Raw genomic sequence first — 15,940 nt, forward strand, 5'->3', positions numbered from 1 at the left:
AGTTAGAAAATAATATTGAGAATAATATTATTTATAAGTCCGAATTATTATATTGAAGGAATTATTATTAAAGATGATATAATTGATTATTTGAGTTATACATTTTATTGGGTCTAAATTGACTTTGGAGGATATTAAATAAAGAGAAAATGTAAACTCTAAGCCCAATTGGTTTTATATTAGGGTTTTAGAGATGTGATTGTAGTGTTGTCATTTGGAGAAAACAAAGTTTGAAGAGAAGGAGGCAAGCCAAGAGGAACAAGCTTAGAGATTTCCATTCATGGTGCCCAATCGGAAGTGCAATCGGAGACCCAATGAGTTGCTTCAATTGATAAGGTAAGGGTGGGGTTCTCTTCCTATAATGGGGCTCATGAACAATTGTATGTGGGGAAATTGGGTGTATAGATTTATTGGATTTGCTTGAGGTAATTGTTGCTAAAAATTAGGGATTTAGGTTTTGTGGTTGTTGTGTTAAATTGTTCTAAAAACTTGAAATTCTGTATCTGTTGCTGTTGTTACCGTTTGCTGCTGTTGTGTTAGCTTAGAACCACGATGAGTGTCAATACAAATTGACGGCACCTTCCATGATGTGCCTCTTAAGTGTGGTTTTGGTTTTCTGTTAATAATAACATCCCATATAAATTTAGATAATAAAGGACTCTAAATTGACGGGACTTACGAATTGCTGGTTGGCACCCATTGTGGTGATTTTGTTTTCATTTCATACTGTATTAATTTGTTTTCATTTCACACTGCTTCGTTGAAGAACATATATATAATAGTAAATATAAGGTTACAGTAAGATGTACATATATGATAGTATATATGTAACAATTTATAAAATGAGGTTTATGATTAGAAACACTTATAGAACTATTAAAATGCAAAACAGTCCCGTATAATCGAAATAGCCGAATTAAGCGGTATAATTAGTTGTCCCGAATTTGATGAAAATTTACGTGGTAGCTAAGTTTAATTAGTAGATTAACGTGGTGGTGTTATTTTGTTGAAATTGTGATATTTTACTAATCGACTGAAATTGTGTTTAATTTAAATATTCTTTATAAATAAATTATAATAATTTAATAGAGTTGTTAGAGTTGTCAATAGAGTTGTTAGAGTCGATAATAAGTTGTCAGAGTTGTTTTGAATTATTAAGAGTCATATTTTTATTTGTTTTGAGTAATTCTGACATGTTTAGAGTTGTCAGTGTATAACGTCGGTGTTTGTTTTTTCATTGGAACTTTAACAATTCATATCTTTTGAACCGTAACTACGTTTGAGTCTCCGTTCGAGGCATTAGAAAGCTAGCGTGATATTTTTTTCAATAAAAATGGTTTTGAGCAATAGAATGCTAGAAATTGGAAATTGAGTAGAAATTGAAGTGAATTAAATTAATATAGTTTGATATTAATCAGTTAAATTAATAGTTAAATTAATTGCAATGAATTTAATTGATTGGAATATACTTGAAGTTGGATCAATTATTTGGTTTGTCGGTAAATTACGGTATTTTGAGGATTCGTCCGTAATTGTGTTTTGGCTTGAATATGTATGCTGAGAATAATATATGTATATGCCATGATGTTGTGCTAATATTGATTCTCTGTGGTTAGTTGGTTAGCATTAAATTAATGATTAATTGCTTGATGTTGAAAGTGTGTGTTTATGTATAATTGGCAAAAATGAGAATTAACATGAGATAGTATAGTTACTAGTGTCAATTGAATTGTGTGAATCGTAATTGATTAATTGGCCTCTTATATGTTAATGATGTGTGTGTTGCGAATGTTGTGTACAATTGGTGGATAATTCATAGAGTTGAATTATTGAGATATGCGGAAAGTTAAGATGGTAGAGATGATCTTAATTGCATATATTTGGGATATTGTACATACATTCATATCATAGTGTGCCTTGAAACACAGGTGGATTTGCTTTGAAACACAAGCGGGCTTGGATTCTAGAGTGAATCGGAAGCCGTAAACTATATGTTTACAATTGGTGGACTTTGGTCTTGTCCGGATCGGAAGTGTGGCTTAGATTCTAGAGTTATGAATCGGAGGCTGGTGAAACTTAGAATTTCACATTGGTACCACATGCATAGTGTCACATGTTTCATTGAGTCACATTAGAGTTATGTGATAGTTTATTATGTGCATTATGTTGTGATGATGTATGCATGAATGTGATAATTGATTATGTGCATTATGTTGTTGTGATAAGTGTACGAGTGAACAATTGATTATGTGCATTGATGTTGTGATGGTATGTGTATGAGTTTGGTAATTGATTATGTACACTTGGTGTTGTAGTGATAATTGTATTAGTTGATAATTGAGAAGGGGTGATGTTTAAATACGTAATTGGTTAAATGCGAGAATAAGTGATAATGATGGATTGTGTATATATTTGGAATAATAGTATTGAATCCTGTGATTATTATACGATTGAACTTCGTGCATACTTGAATATGTGAAATTTATTGGATGATACTATTTACATGATTAATACTTATTGTGCGATGAAAAGTATGAGAGATTAATGAACTGTGGAAGTATGATGTGTATGGTAACTGTTGATACTTGCGATGTAATGATTTTATATGCCTGGATCCTAATATACAATTTATCATGCGCCCACTTATATGATTTGATATCTCACCCTTTTCTCTTGTTTCGCCGTTGCCTTTATATTGGCAATGTGCAGGTATTCAAGTATGAAGATTTAGTTGCCGTTACTCGAGTTGGTTGTCGCTCTGATACGTAGCACTCTGGGGGGAACGATTTATGTCATTCATGATGTTGTTGTTTAATTGTGTTATCTTGGTTGAACAAAATGATAAGTTAACTGAAGATCTTTTATTGAATACTTGTTTAAGTGATTCCGCTGTGTTTTAATAAAATAAGTTATTCTGTTTCAAAGGTGCTATGTATCCGCTTTATGCGACGTGTTGATTTGTTTTGTTTTTATTATGTGACGCCTCATTTGTTTATTGAGAAATTTTGAAAACTCTGATTTATATATATTTGTCGGGTAGAAATGGGGTGTTACATTAGTGGTATCAGAGCAGGTCGGTCTGTTCGGCCAAGTTGTCGAGTCAGTTGAGTTATGTGACAGTTGAATGCTGTCAGTGTTTTATTCCCTAGTACGTGACATGTGTGCGAAACACTGTCGGTACTTGTTTGCTTTGTTGCAAGGATTGGTTTGATTCCAAGTGAGGGAGAAGTTTTGCTTCTCGAAGATGTTTCTGTTGTAAGGGATGGTCAGGTATGTTATTGACAAGCGACAATGCAAGTGTTGTTGAGAGTTTTGGATGTTAACCAGAGTCGAAGACAATGTGAAGTTAAGGATAATTTTGGGAGACAGAAGTTAGAGAGTGACGATGTTCAGCACGGTTGAGGACTGAGAGCTTGTCGGTGTGTTTAGCCTTTGCGTCTGATGCTGGTGTTTGACAAGTGTTAAGGTTATAAAGTTGCGGTAGACTTTATGTTGGACTCGCATAAGTGATTAAAGGACGTAGTCGATGTGTGAAGTGTTGTGAATCGCAAACCCGAGTTGGAACTCGAGAATGCGCGTAGCTTGAGTTTCGGATATCTGATTTGAACTCTGTTTGAAGCGTCAGAAAGATAACGAGATGAAGTGTATTATAAGAATTATTGCCGCAGCCGTAAATAGATTTGATTTTGACGTGATGAGGTTGAGATGGGATGCAGTTTATCGTCGAAGTTATTTGAGGAGTTTAGGAGATAACATAAAAATTGTCGATGCTTGACGTCGATGTTTACAATTCGGATAACCTCAGAGTTTTGTAGCTTGGGTTTCGAGTATCAGTTGGACGTACCGTTTGAGCCTACGAAGAGGTGAAGTTGTATTCGACCTTATGGAAATATGTAAGCCTGTTGAATAAGAATGATTATTACCGTAAATGTTTGAAGCGAAGTTAAGCAAAACTTGTTGTTGATGACTAAGATGAGAGAATGAGATGTTCGGTATTAAAGATGATTTGAGTACTGATGACTTTTAAGGAAGAGTGAAGTAGTAGCGAAGAAAAAGTCAGAATTAGGGATGATAGAAGTCGTATTTGGGATGCCAAAAGTGGCGGTGTGTATAAAAGAAGGACTGTATGGAATTTCTATCGCCAGTTTATCGTGAGGAGGACTTCGGTTGAGACGAAACGAATTGTGTGATGCTAAGTGATTATGAATCAGACTTCTGTATTATATTTGGACGTCGGTGTCTCATCGACAAGATCGATTGATAAGGTAAGATGTTGTAGGAGTTGTGAAAACCCAAAGTGAATCAATGGATTACGCCGTGTTATTGGATTTAAGTGGAAATTCGGAAAGAACACTATTATGATGTAACATTAATTTATACTCCACTAAGGGTGTCGGATACTAATTGGCAAATTGGGGAACTGATCACCCTCAATCTATTGTTAATGGTAGACGAAACTCGTGTTGGACGTTATAGATTTGTCTTGTTGTCTTAATAGTGTAGAAAGAGTCTATATTTATCGTGAAGATAATCGCCCATCAGTTTGTGTAGCTTGGTAAGAGGGGTAGTTGAGTTAGAATTAGATGAGATTAACAATCAGTGTGGTACGTTTTATGCAAGCGAGTGTCACAAAGTGAAAGATTGGAATTATCAAGTAAACAACGATGTGGGGATGAGTATTGCAGAAAGTTTGTATTGGATCGAGAATTTGTGAACCATATAAGTGGACGGAATTTTATCGAGAATGGTGACTTAAAAGAGAATTATCAGAGTTGAGCAGCGAGAGCCTTAGGTGACACTGTTGTTGTAAGGCTTGAGGGAGTAAGAAACTATATGCCAGAAGTCGGTAAAAATGAGTTATCTTGATATTTGGATTGATGGACTGTTGGAATAAGTGTGATGCGCCAAAATACTGCATTGAGTCGTTGATTATTGCAAAACTAGTAAGAACTGTAATGTGTTAGTGTTCATGAGAATCGTTGTTGTGACGAAGAGGTAGTGATCGAAGTGTTACCAAGCGCGATTTGGAGATTTGAGATTTGGATACGAGGTTTGTGTTTGGATGGTGTTGAGCAAATTTTCGAGGACGAAAATATTATAAGTGGGGGAGAGTTGTAACACCCTGAATTTAATTAAATTGGCTAATTAAATTATTGAAGGATTTAAATACTTGATTTAGTCGAATTTGGGTTGTCGGTGTTATTTAAGGGCGTATTTGGAATTATATAAATTGAAGTCGGATAGTTAGAAAATAATATTGAGAATAATATTATTTATAAGTCCGAATTATTATATTGAAGGAATTATTATTAAAGATGATATAATTGATTATTTGAGTTATACATTTTATTGGGCCTAAATTGACTTTGGAGGATATTAAATAAAGAGAAAGTGTAAACTCTAAGCCCAATTGGTTTTATATTAGGGTTTTAGAGATGTGAGTGTAGTGTTGCCATTTGGAGAAAACAAAGTTTGAAGAGAAGGAGGCAAGCCAAGAGGAACAAGCTTAGAGATTTCCATTCATGGTGCCCAATCGGAAGTGCAATCGGAGACCCATTGAGTTGCTTCAATTGATAAGGTAAGGGTGGGGTTCTCTTCCTATAATGGGGCTCATGAACAATTGTATGTGGGGAAATTGGGTGTATAGATTTATTGGATTTGCTTGAGGTAATTGTTGCTAAAAATTAGGGATTTAGGTTTTGTGGTTGTTGTGTTAAATTGTTCTAAAAACTTGAAATTCTGTATCTGTTGCTGTTGTTACCGTTTGCTGCTGTTGTGTTAGCTTAGAACCACGATGAGTGTCAATACAAATTGACGGCACCTTCCATGATGTGCCTCTTAAGTGTGGTTTTGGTTTTCTGTTAATAATAACATCCCATATAAATTTAGATAATAAAGGACTCCAAATTGACGGGACTTACGAATTGCTGGTTGGCACCCATTGTGGTGATTTTGTTTTCATTTCATACTGTATTAATTTGTTTTCATTTCACACTGCTTCGTTGAAGAACATATATATAATAGTAAATATAAGGTTACAGTAAGATGTACATATATGATAGTATATATGTAACAATTTATAAAATGAGGTTTATGATTAGAAACACTTATAGAACTATTAAAATGCAAAACAGTCCCGTATAATCGAAATAGCCGAATTAAGCGGTATAATTAGTTGTCCCAAATTTGATGAAAATTTACGTGGTAGCTAAGTTTAATTAGTAGATTAACGTGGTGGTGTTATTTTGTTGAAATTGTGATATTTTACTAATCGACTGAAATTGTGTTTAATTTAAATATTCTTTATAAATAAATTATAATAATTTAATAGAGTTGTTAGAGTTGTCAATAGAGTTGTTAGAGTCGATAATAAGTTGTCAGAGTTGTTTTGAATTATTAAGAGTCATATTTTTATTTGTTTTGAGTAATTCTGACATGTTTAGAGTTGTCAGTGTATAACGTCGGTGTTTGTTTTTTCATTGGAACTTTAACAATTCATATCTTTTGAACCGTAACTACGTTTGAGTCTCCGTTCGAGGCATTAGAAAGCTAGCGTGATATTTTTTTCAATAAAAATGGTTTTGAGCAATAGAATGCTAGAAATTGGAAATTGAGTAGAAATTGAAGTGAATTAAATTAATATAGTTTGATATTAATTAGTTAAATTAATAGTTAAATTAATTGCAATGAATTTAATTGATTGGAATATACTTGAAGTTGGATCAATTATTTGGTTTGTCGGTAAATTACGGTATTTTGAGGATTCGTCCGTAATTGTGTTTTGGCTTGAATATGTATGTTGAGAATAATATATGTATATGCCATGATGTTGTGCTAATATTGATTCTCTGTGGTTAGTTGGTTAGCATTAAATTAATGATTAATTGCTTGATGTTGAAAGTGTGTGTTTATGTATAATTGGCAAAAATGAGAATTAACATGAGATAGTATAGTTACTAGTGTCAATTGAATTGTGTGAATCGTAATTGATTAATTGGCCTCTTATATGTTAATGATGTGTGTGTTGCGAATGTTGTGTACAATTGGTGGATAATTCATAGAGTTGAATTATTGAGATATGCGGAAAGTTAAGATGGTAGAGATGATCTTAATTGCATATATTTGGGATATTGTACATACATTCATATCATAGTGTGCCTTGAAACACAGGTGGATTTGCTTTGAAACACAAGCGGGCTTGGATTCTAGAGTGAATCGGAAGCCGTAAACTATATGTTTACAATTGGTGGACTTTGGTCTTGTCCGGATCGGAAGTGTGGCTTAGATTCTAGAGTTATGAATCGGAGGCTGGTGGAACTTAGAATTTCACATTGGTACCACATGCATAGTGTCACATGTTTCATTGAGTCACATTAGAGTTATGTGATAGTTTATTATGTGCATTATGTTGTGATGATGTATGCATGAATGTGATAATTGATTATGTGCATTATGTTGTTGTGATAAGTGTACGAGTGAACAATTGATTATGTGCATTGATGTTGTGATGGTATGTGTATGAGTTTGGTAATTGATTATGTACACTTGGTGTTGTAGTGATAATTGTATTAGTTGATAATTGAGAAGGGGTGATGTTTAAATACGTAATTGGTTAAATGCGAGAATAAGTGATAATGATGGATTGTGTATATATTTGGAATAATAGTATTGAATCCTGTGATTATTATACGATTGAACTTCGTGCATACTTGAATATGTGAAATTTATTGGATGATACTATTTACATGATTAATACTTATTGTGCGATGAAAAGTATGAGAGATTAATGAACTGTGGAAGTATGATGTGTATGGTAACTGTTGATACTTGCGATGTAATGATTTTATATGCCTGGATCCTAATATACAATTTATCATGCGCCCACTTATATGATTTGATATCTCACCCTTTTCTCTTGTTTCGCCGTTGCCTTTATATTGGCAATGTGCAGGTATTCAAGTATGAAGATTTAGTTGCCGTTACTCGAGTCGGTTGTCGCTCTGATACGTAGCACTCTGGGGGGAACGATTTATGTCATTCATGATGTTGTTGTTTAATTGTGTTATCTTGGTTGAACAAAATGATAAGTTAACTGAAGATCTTTTATTGAATACTTGTTTAAGTGATTCCACTGTGTTTTAATAAAATAAGTTATTCTGTTTCAAAGGTGCTATGTATCCGCTTTATGCGACGTGTTGATTTGTTTTGTTTTTATTATGTGACGCCTCATTTTTTTATTGAAAAATTTTGAAAACTCTGATTTATATATATTTGTTGGGTAGAAATGGGGTGTTACATTAGTGGTATCAGAGCAGGTCGGTCTGTTCGGCCAAGTTGTCGAGTCAGTTGAGTTATGTGACAGTTGAATGCTGTCAGTGTTTTATTCCCTAGTACGTGACATGTGTGCGAAACACTGTCGGTACTTGTTTGCTTTGTTGCAAGGATTGGTTTGATTCCAAGTGAGGGAGAAGTTTTGCTTCTCGAAGATGTTTCTGTTGTAAGGGATGGTCAGGTATGTTATTGATAAGCGACAATGCAAGTGTTGTTGAGAGTTTTGGATGTTAACCAGAGTCGAAGACAATGTGAAGTTAAGGATAATTTTGGGAGACAGAAGTTAGAGAGTGACGATGTTCAGCACGGTTGAGGACTGAGAGCTTGTCGGTGTGTTTAGCCTTTGCGTCTGATGCTGGTGTTTGACAAGTGTTAAGGTTATAAAGTTGCGGTAGACTTTATGTTGGACTCGCATAAGTGATTAAAGGACGTAGTCGATGTGTGAAGTGTTGTGAATCGCAAACCCGAGTTGGAACTCGAGAATGCGCGTAGCTTGAGTTTCGGATATCTGATTTGAACTCTGTTTGAAGCGTCAGAAAGATAACGAGATGAAGTGTATTATAAGAATTATTGCCGCAGCCGTAAATAGATTTGATTTTGACGTGATGAGGTTGAGATGGGATGCAGTTTATCGTCGAAGTTATTTGAGGAGTTTAGGAGATAACATAAAAATTGTCGATGCTTGACGTCGATGTTTACAATTCGGATAACCTCAGAGTTTTGTAGCTTGGGTTTCGAGTATCAGTTGGACGTACCGTTTGAGCCTACGAAGAGGTGAAGTTGTATTCGACCTTATGGAAATATGTAAGCCTGTTGAATAAGAATGATTATTACCGTAAATGTTTGAAGCGAAGTTAAGCAAAACTTGTTGTTGATGACTAAGATGAGAGAATGAGATGTTCGGTATTAAAGATGATTTGAGTACTGATGACTTTTAAGGAAGAGTGAAGTAGTAGCGAAGAAAAAGTCAGAATTAGGGATGATAGAAGTCGTATTTGGGATGCCAAAAGTGGCGGTGTGTATAAAAGAAGGACTGTATGGAATTTCTATCGCCAGTTTATCGTGAGGAGGACTTCGGTTGAGACGAAACGAATTGTGTGATGCTAAGTGATTATGAATCAGACTTCTGTATTATATTTGGACGTCGGTGTCTCATCGACAAGATCGATTGATAAGGTAAGATGTTGTAGGAGTTGTGAAAACCCAAAGTGAATCAATGGATTACGCCGTGTTATTGGATTTAAGTGGAAATTCGGAAAGAACACTATTATGATGTAACATTAATTTATACTCCACTAAGGGTGTCGGATACTAATTGGCAAATTGGGGAACTGATCACCCTCAATCTATTGTTAATGGTAGACGAAACTCGTGTTGGACGTTATAGATTTGTCTTGTTGTCTTAATAGTGTAGAAAGAGTCTATATTTATCGTGAAGATAATCGCCCATCAGTTTGTGTAGCTTGGTAAGAGGGGTAGTTGAGTTAGAATTAGATGAGATTAACAATCAGTGTGGTACGTTTTATGCAAGCGAGTGTCACAAAGTGAAAGATTGGAATTATCAAGTAAACAACGATGTGGGGATGAGTATTGCAGAAAGTTTGTATTGGATCGAGAATTTGTGAACCATATAAGTGGACGGAATTTTATCGAGAATGGTGACTTAAAAGAGAATTATCAGAGTTGAGCAGCGAGAGCCTTAGGTGACACTGTTGTTGTAAGGCTTGAGGGAGTAAGAAACTATATGCCAGAAGTCGGTAAAAATGAGTTATCTTGATATTTGGATTGATGGACTGTTGGAATAAGTGTGATGCGCCAAAATACTGCATTGAGTCGTTGATTATTGCAAAACTAGTAAGAACTGTAATGTGTTAGTGTTCATGAGAATCGTTGTTGTGACGAAGAGGTAGTGATCGAAGTGTTACCAAGCGCGATTTGGAGATTTGAGATTTGGATACGAGGTTTGTGTTTGGATGGTGTTGAGCAAATTTTCGAGGACGAAAATATTATAAGTGGGGGAGAGTTGTAACACCCTGAATTTAATTAAATTGGCTAATTAAATTATTGAAGGATTTAAATACTTGATTTAGTCGAATTTGGGTTGTCGGTGTTATTTAAGGGCGTATTTGGAATTATATAAATTGAAGTCGGATAGTTAGAAAATAATATTGAGAATAATATTATTTATAAGTCCGAATTATTATATTGAAGGAATTATTATTAAAGATGATATAATTGATTATTTGAGTTATACATTTTATTGGGCCTAAATTGACTTTGGAGGATATTAAATAAAGAGAAAGTGTAAACTCTAAGCCCAATTGGTTTTATATTAGGGTTTTAGAGATGTGAGTGTAGTGTTGTCATTTGGAGAAAACAAAGTTTGAAGAGAAGGAGGCAAGCCAAGAGGAACAAGCTTAGAGATTTCCATTCATGGTGCCCAATCGGAAGTGCAATCGGAGACCCATTGAGTTGCTTCAATTGATAAGGTAAGGGTGGGGTTCTCTTCCTATAATGGGGCTCATGAACAATTGTATGTGGGGAAATTGGGTGTATAGATTTATTGGATTTGCTTGAGGTAATTGTTGCTAAAAATTAGGGATTTAGGTTTTGTGGTTGTTGTGTTAAATTGTTCTAAAAACTTGAAATTCTGTATCTGTTGCTGTTGTTACCGTTTGCTGCTGTTGTGTTAGCTTAGAACCACGATGAGTGTCAATACAAATTGACGGCACCTTCCATGATGTGCCTCTTAAGTGTGGTTTTGGTTTTCTGTTAATAATAACATCCCATATAAATTTAGATAATAAAGGACTCCAAATTGACGGGACTTACGAATTGCTGGTTGGCACCCATTGTGGTGATTTTGTTTTCATTTCATACTGTATTAATTTGTTTTCATTTCACACTGCTTCGTTGAAGAACATATATATAATAGTAAATATAAGGTTACAGTAAGATGTACATATATGATAGTATATATGTAACAATTTATAAAATGAGGTTTATGATTAGAAACACTTATAGAACTATTAAAATGCAAAACAGTCCCGTATAATCGAAATAGCCGAATTAAGCGGTATAATTAGTTGTCCCAAATTTGATGAAAATTTACGTGGTAGCTAAGTTTAATTAGTAGATTAACGTGGTGGTGTTATTTTGTTGAAATTGTGATATTTTACTAATCGACTGAAATTGTGTTTAATTTAAATATTCTTTATAAATAAATTATAATAATTTAATAGAGTTGTTAGAGTTGTCAATAGAGTTGTTAGAGTCGATAATAAGTTGTCAGAGTTGTTTTGAATTATTAAGAGTCATGTTTTTATTTGTTTTGAGTAATTCTGACATGTTTAGAGTTGTCAGTGTATAACGTCGGTATTTGTTTTTTCATTGGAACTTTAACAATTCATATCTTTTGAACCGTAACTACGTTTGAGTCTCCGTTCGAGGCGTTAGAAAGCTAGCGTGATATTCTTTTCAATAAAAATGGTTTTGAGCAATAGAATGCTAGAAATTGGAAATTGAGTAGAAATTGAAGTGAATTAAATTAATATAGTTTGATATTAATCAGTTAAATTAATAGTTAAATTAATTGCAATGAATTTAATTGATTGGAATATACTTGAAGTTGGATCAATTATTTGGTTTGTCGGTAAATTACGGTATTTTGAGGATTCGTCCGTAATTGTGTTTTGGCTTGAATATGTATGTTGAGAAAAATATATGTATATGCCATGATGTTGTGCTAGTATTGATTCTCTGTGGTTAGTTGGTTAGCATTAAATTAATGATTAATTGCTTGATGTTGAAAGTGTGTGTTTATGTATAATTGGCAAAAATGAGAATTAACATGAGATAGTATAGTTACTAGTGTCAATTGGATTGTGTGAATCGTAATTGATTAATTGGCCTCTTATATGTTAATGATGTGTGTGTTGCGAATGTTGTGTACAATTGGTGGATAATTCATAGAGTTGAATTATTGAGATATGCGGAAAGTTAAGATGGTAGAGATGATCTTAATTGCATATATTTGTGATATTGTACATACATTCATATCATAGTGTGCCTTGAAACACAGGTGGATTTGCTTTGAAACACAAGCGGGCTTGGATTCTAGAGTGAATCGGAAGCCGTAAACTATATGTTTACAATTGGTGGACTTTGGTCTTGTACGGATCGGAAGTGTGGCTTAGATTCTAGAGTTATGAATCGGAGGCCGGTGAAACTTATAATTTCACATTGGTACCACATGCATAGTGTCACATGTTTCATTGAGTCACATTAGAGTTATGTGATAGTTTATTATGTGCATTATGTTGTGATGATGTATGCATGAATGTGATAATTGATTATGTGCATTATGTTGTTGTGATAAGTGTACGAGTGAACAATTGATTATGTGCATTGATGTTGTGATGGTATGTGTATGAGTTTGGTAATTGATTATGTACACTTGGTGTTGTAGTGATAATTGTATTAGTTGATAATTGAGAAGGGGTGATGTTTGAATACGTAATTGGTTAAATGCGAGAATAAGTGATAATGATGGATTGTGTATATATTTGGAATAATAGTATTGAATCCTGTGATTATTATACGATTGAACTTCGTGCATACTTGAATATGTGAAATTTATTGGATGATACTATTTACATGATTAATACTTATTGTGCGATGAAAAGTATGAGAGATTAATGAACTGTGGAAGTATGATGTGTATGGTAACTGTTGATACTTGCGATGTAATGATTTTATATGCCTGGATCCTAATATACAATTTATCATGCGCCCACTTATATGATTTGATATCTCACCCTTTTCTCTTGTTTCGCCGTTGCCTTTATATTGGCAATGTGCAGGTATTCAAGTATGAAGATTTAGTTGCCGTTACTCAAGTCGGTTGTCACTCTGATACGTAGCACTCTGGGGGGAACGACTTATGTCATTCATGATGTTGTTGTTTAATTGTGTTATCTTGGTTGAACAAAATGATAAGTTAACTGAAGATCTTTTATTGAATACTTGTTTAAGTGATTCCGCTGTGTTTTAATAAAATAAGTTATTCTGTTTCAAAGGTGCTATGTATCCGCTTTATGCGACGTGTTGATTTGTTTTGTTTTTATTATGTGACGCCTCATTTGTTTATTGAGAAATTTTGAAAACTCTGATTTATATATATTTGTCGGGTAGAAATGGGGTGTTACAGTGTCTAAGTGGAAAACCATTGTAATCTCATGTGATTAGTGGATTAAATCCTCAGTTGAGGTAAATCACCTGATAAGGGTGGACTGGAGTAGTTTAGTTAACAATGAACCAAGATAAAAATAATTGTGCAAGTTGTTTTTATTTCACAAGTTTTGATACTACACTTATTCAACCCCCCCCCCTTTCTAAGTGTTTTTCTATCCTTCAATATCCATGTTGCCTATTAATTTTAGGTGGTGATATATTGTTATCCCGATTCGACCGTAAATCATGAGGCCGAAAAGTAGATAGATAAGATATCATAGAATGTTAAAACAAGACATGATTTTGCATTCAATCTTTAAGTTTTGATGGTAACAATACATATATTTTTTACGTAACAATTTTGTACTCTAATAGTTTCCTGAGTGTGCAGATTCACTATTTTGATTGATTAAGGATTGTTGTTCAAAAGATCATCAAATCAGCGTTAGCACGCATCACAAGAACTATTCATCCATTTCTAAAGTGACATCAGCAGTTCTGAAGAATGTTGAATGCCCATCATAAAAGTATTTTGAAAGTGTTTCTAAAGATAAGCTACTATCATATCAGAAGTCAAGATTTCAAGGCTCGGATAAGCTTTCGCTTCCAGCTTAGAAATCAAGATGTGTCATTCAAATAAGCTGTTGCTTTAACTCTGAAGACTTAAATCTCTTTGGACGTCTACGTTACTTGAACTCTTCAATGCTCTCTCTAATTCAGATCAGAAGTACATCTTAAAGAAGAATGATAAAAAACTTGCACTAAAAGCTAAATAGTACATGAGTACATTATCTTCTCCACTACTGCAAGGTCATCTTCTCCAATGGAACTATATATATATATATATATATATATATATATATATATATATATATATATATATATATGACGTATCAAATGAGAACTTTAGTTATTAAGAGAACTGAAAACTTTTAATAATAATTGTATGATTTAAAATCAATGTCTCAGATTTTACTTAAATTTTAAGAGACAGTAATTAATAGATAGATTCTGGTTTAAATACATATCACATTAAAGCAAATCTGAACATTGATTTTAAATCGTACGGTTATTATTAAAAGTTCTCAGTTTTCATAATAACTAAAGTTCTCATTTGATACGTCCTCGTATATATATATATATATATATATATATATATATATATATATATATATATATAAGACACTCTCATTTGAAGTTTCTGCTAATTACCATAAAGTTAATTCATATGCTGCAAATTCACACGTTGCTACAAACTCAGAATATACAACTTCAAAGATAAAAGAAGAGAAATAAAAAGGAAAATCTTTAAGAGATTATTTTTAAACGCTCCGTTGTGAGAAATCCAATTCTTAGTGGTGTTATCAATTGTTCTTAAGTTTTTATTTCAATCTGCTTATTTAGAAGCAATATTTTGTAAAATTTTCATTTGTAAATCTGTTGAGATTTGTATTCCTCAAGTGACTAGGTTGTTAGTCTGTATAGTTGGGGCTAAGGTGTTTTTCTAAACTCTTAGAGGTTGTGTGTAATCTTTCGAGTTTAGTGGAAAGAACTTGTATAAACTAAACGTGTAAATCTTCCTTCATTTCTTATATATCTCATTGATTGTGGTGATTAGTTTTTCTAGAAGAAAAAGTTTTTAGAAAACCTTATTCACCCCCCCCCCCTTTCTTGTGTTTTTTCTCAACCTTCAATTGGCATTAGAGCTTCGACTATATTGTTGATTTCTTTATCAAATACTTAATCGTGTAGAGAGATCTAGTGTGAAAAAAACTTCTAAATGGCTGTCGTTGCCAACACTCATGAAAGAGATAGTTACAATATTGCTAAACCTCCTGTATTTGATGGAGAGATATTTGATTACTTGAAAAATAGAAGAAAACTTCTTTCTAGGATATTATATTAATCTCTGGGAGATTGTCACAAATGGTTACGAAGCACCTGATACTGCGATTGGTATTCCAATTCCCAGAAACAAAATGAATGAAGAACAAAAACGTGATTTCGAGAATCATCACAAGGCCATAACCATTATTCTCAAAGTTATATCTTATAATGAATACAAGAAAATTACAAATAGAGATACGACAGACTTTAAAAAATATTCATAAAATTTGTAATTAATTATTCAAGATCCATTTATCGAGATTATTTTATAAAAGGATTAACAATCTTTAAAAACCTTGTTAAATCTCGAACATTTTGAATGGTTTATGTCCTAGTCTACCATTTGATCCTTCGGTATAATCAGACAATGATCATATATCGAGATTATTTTATAAAAGGATTAACAATCTTTAAAAACCTTGTTAAATCTCGAACATTTTGAATGATTTAGATCCTAGTCTACCATTTGATCCTTCGGTATAATCAGACA

This window comes from Vicia villosa, linkage group LG3 (assembly GCF_029867415.1).
Source record: "Vicia villosa cultivar HV-30 ecotype Madison, WI linkage group LG3, Vvil1.0, whole genome shotgun sequence".
Lineage (NCBI taxonomy): Eukaryota > Viridiplantae > Streptophyta > Magnoliopsida > Fabales > Fabaceae > Vicia > Vicia villosa.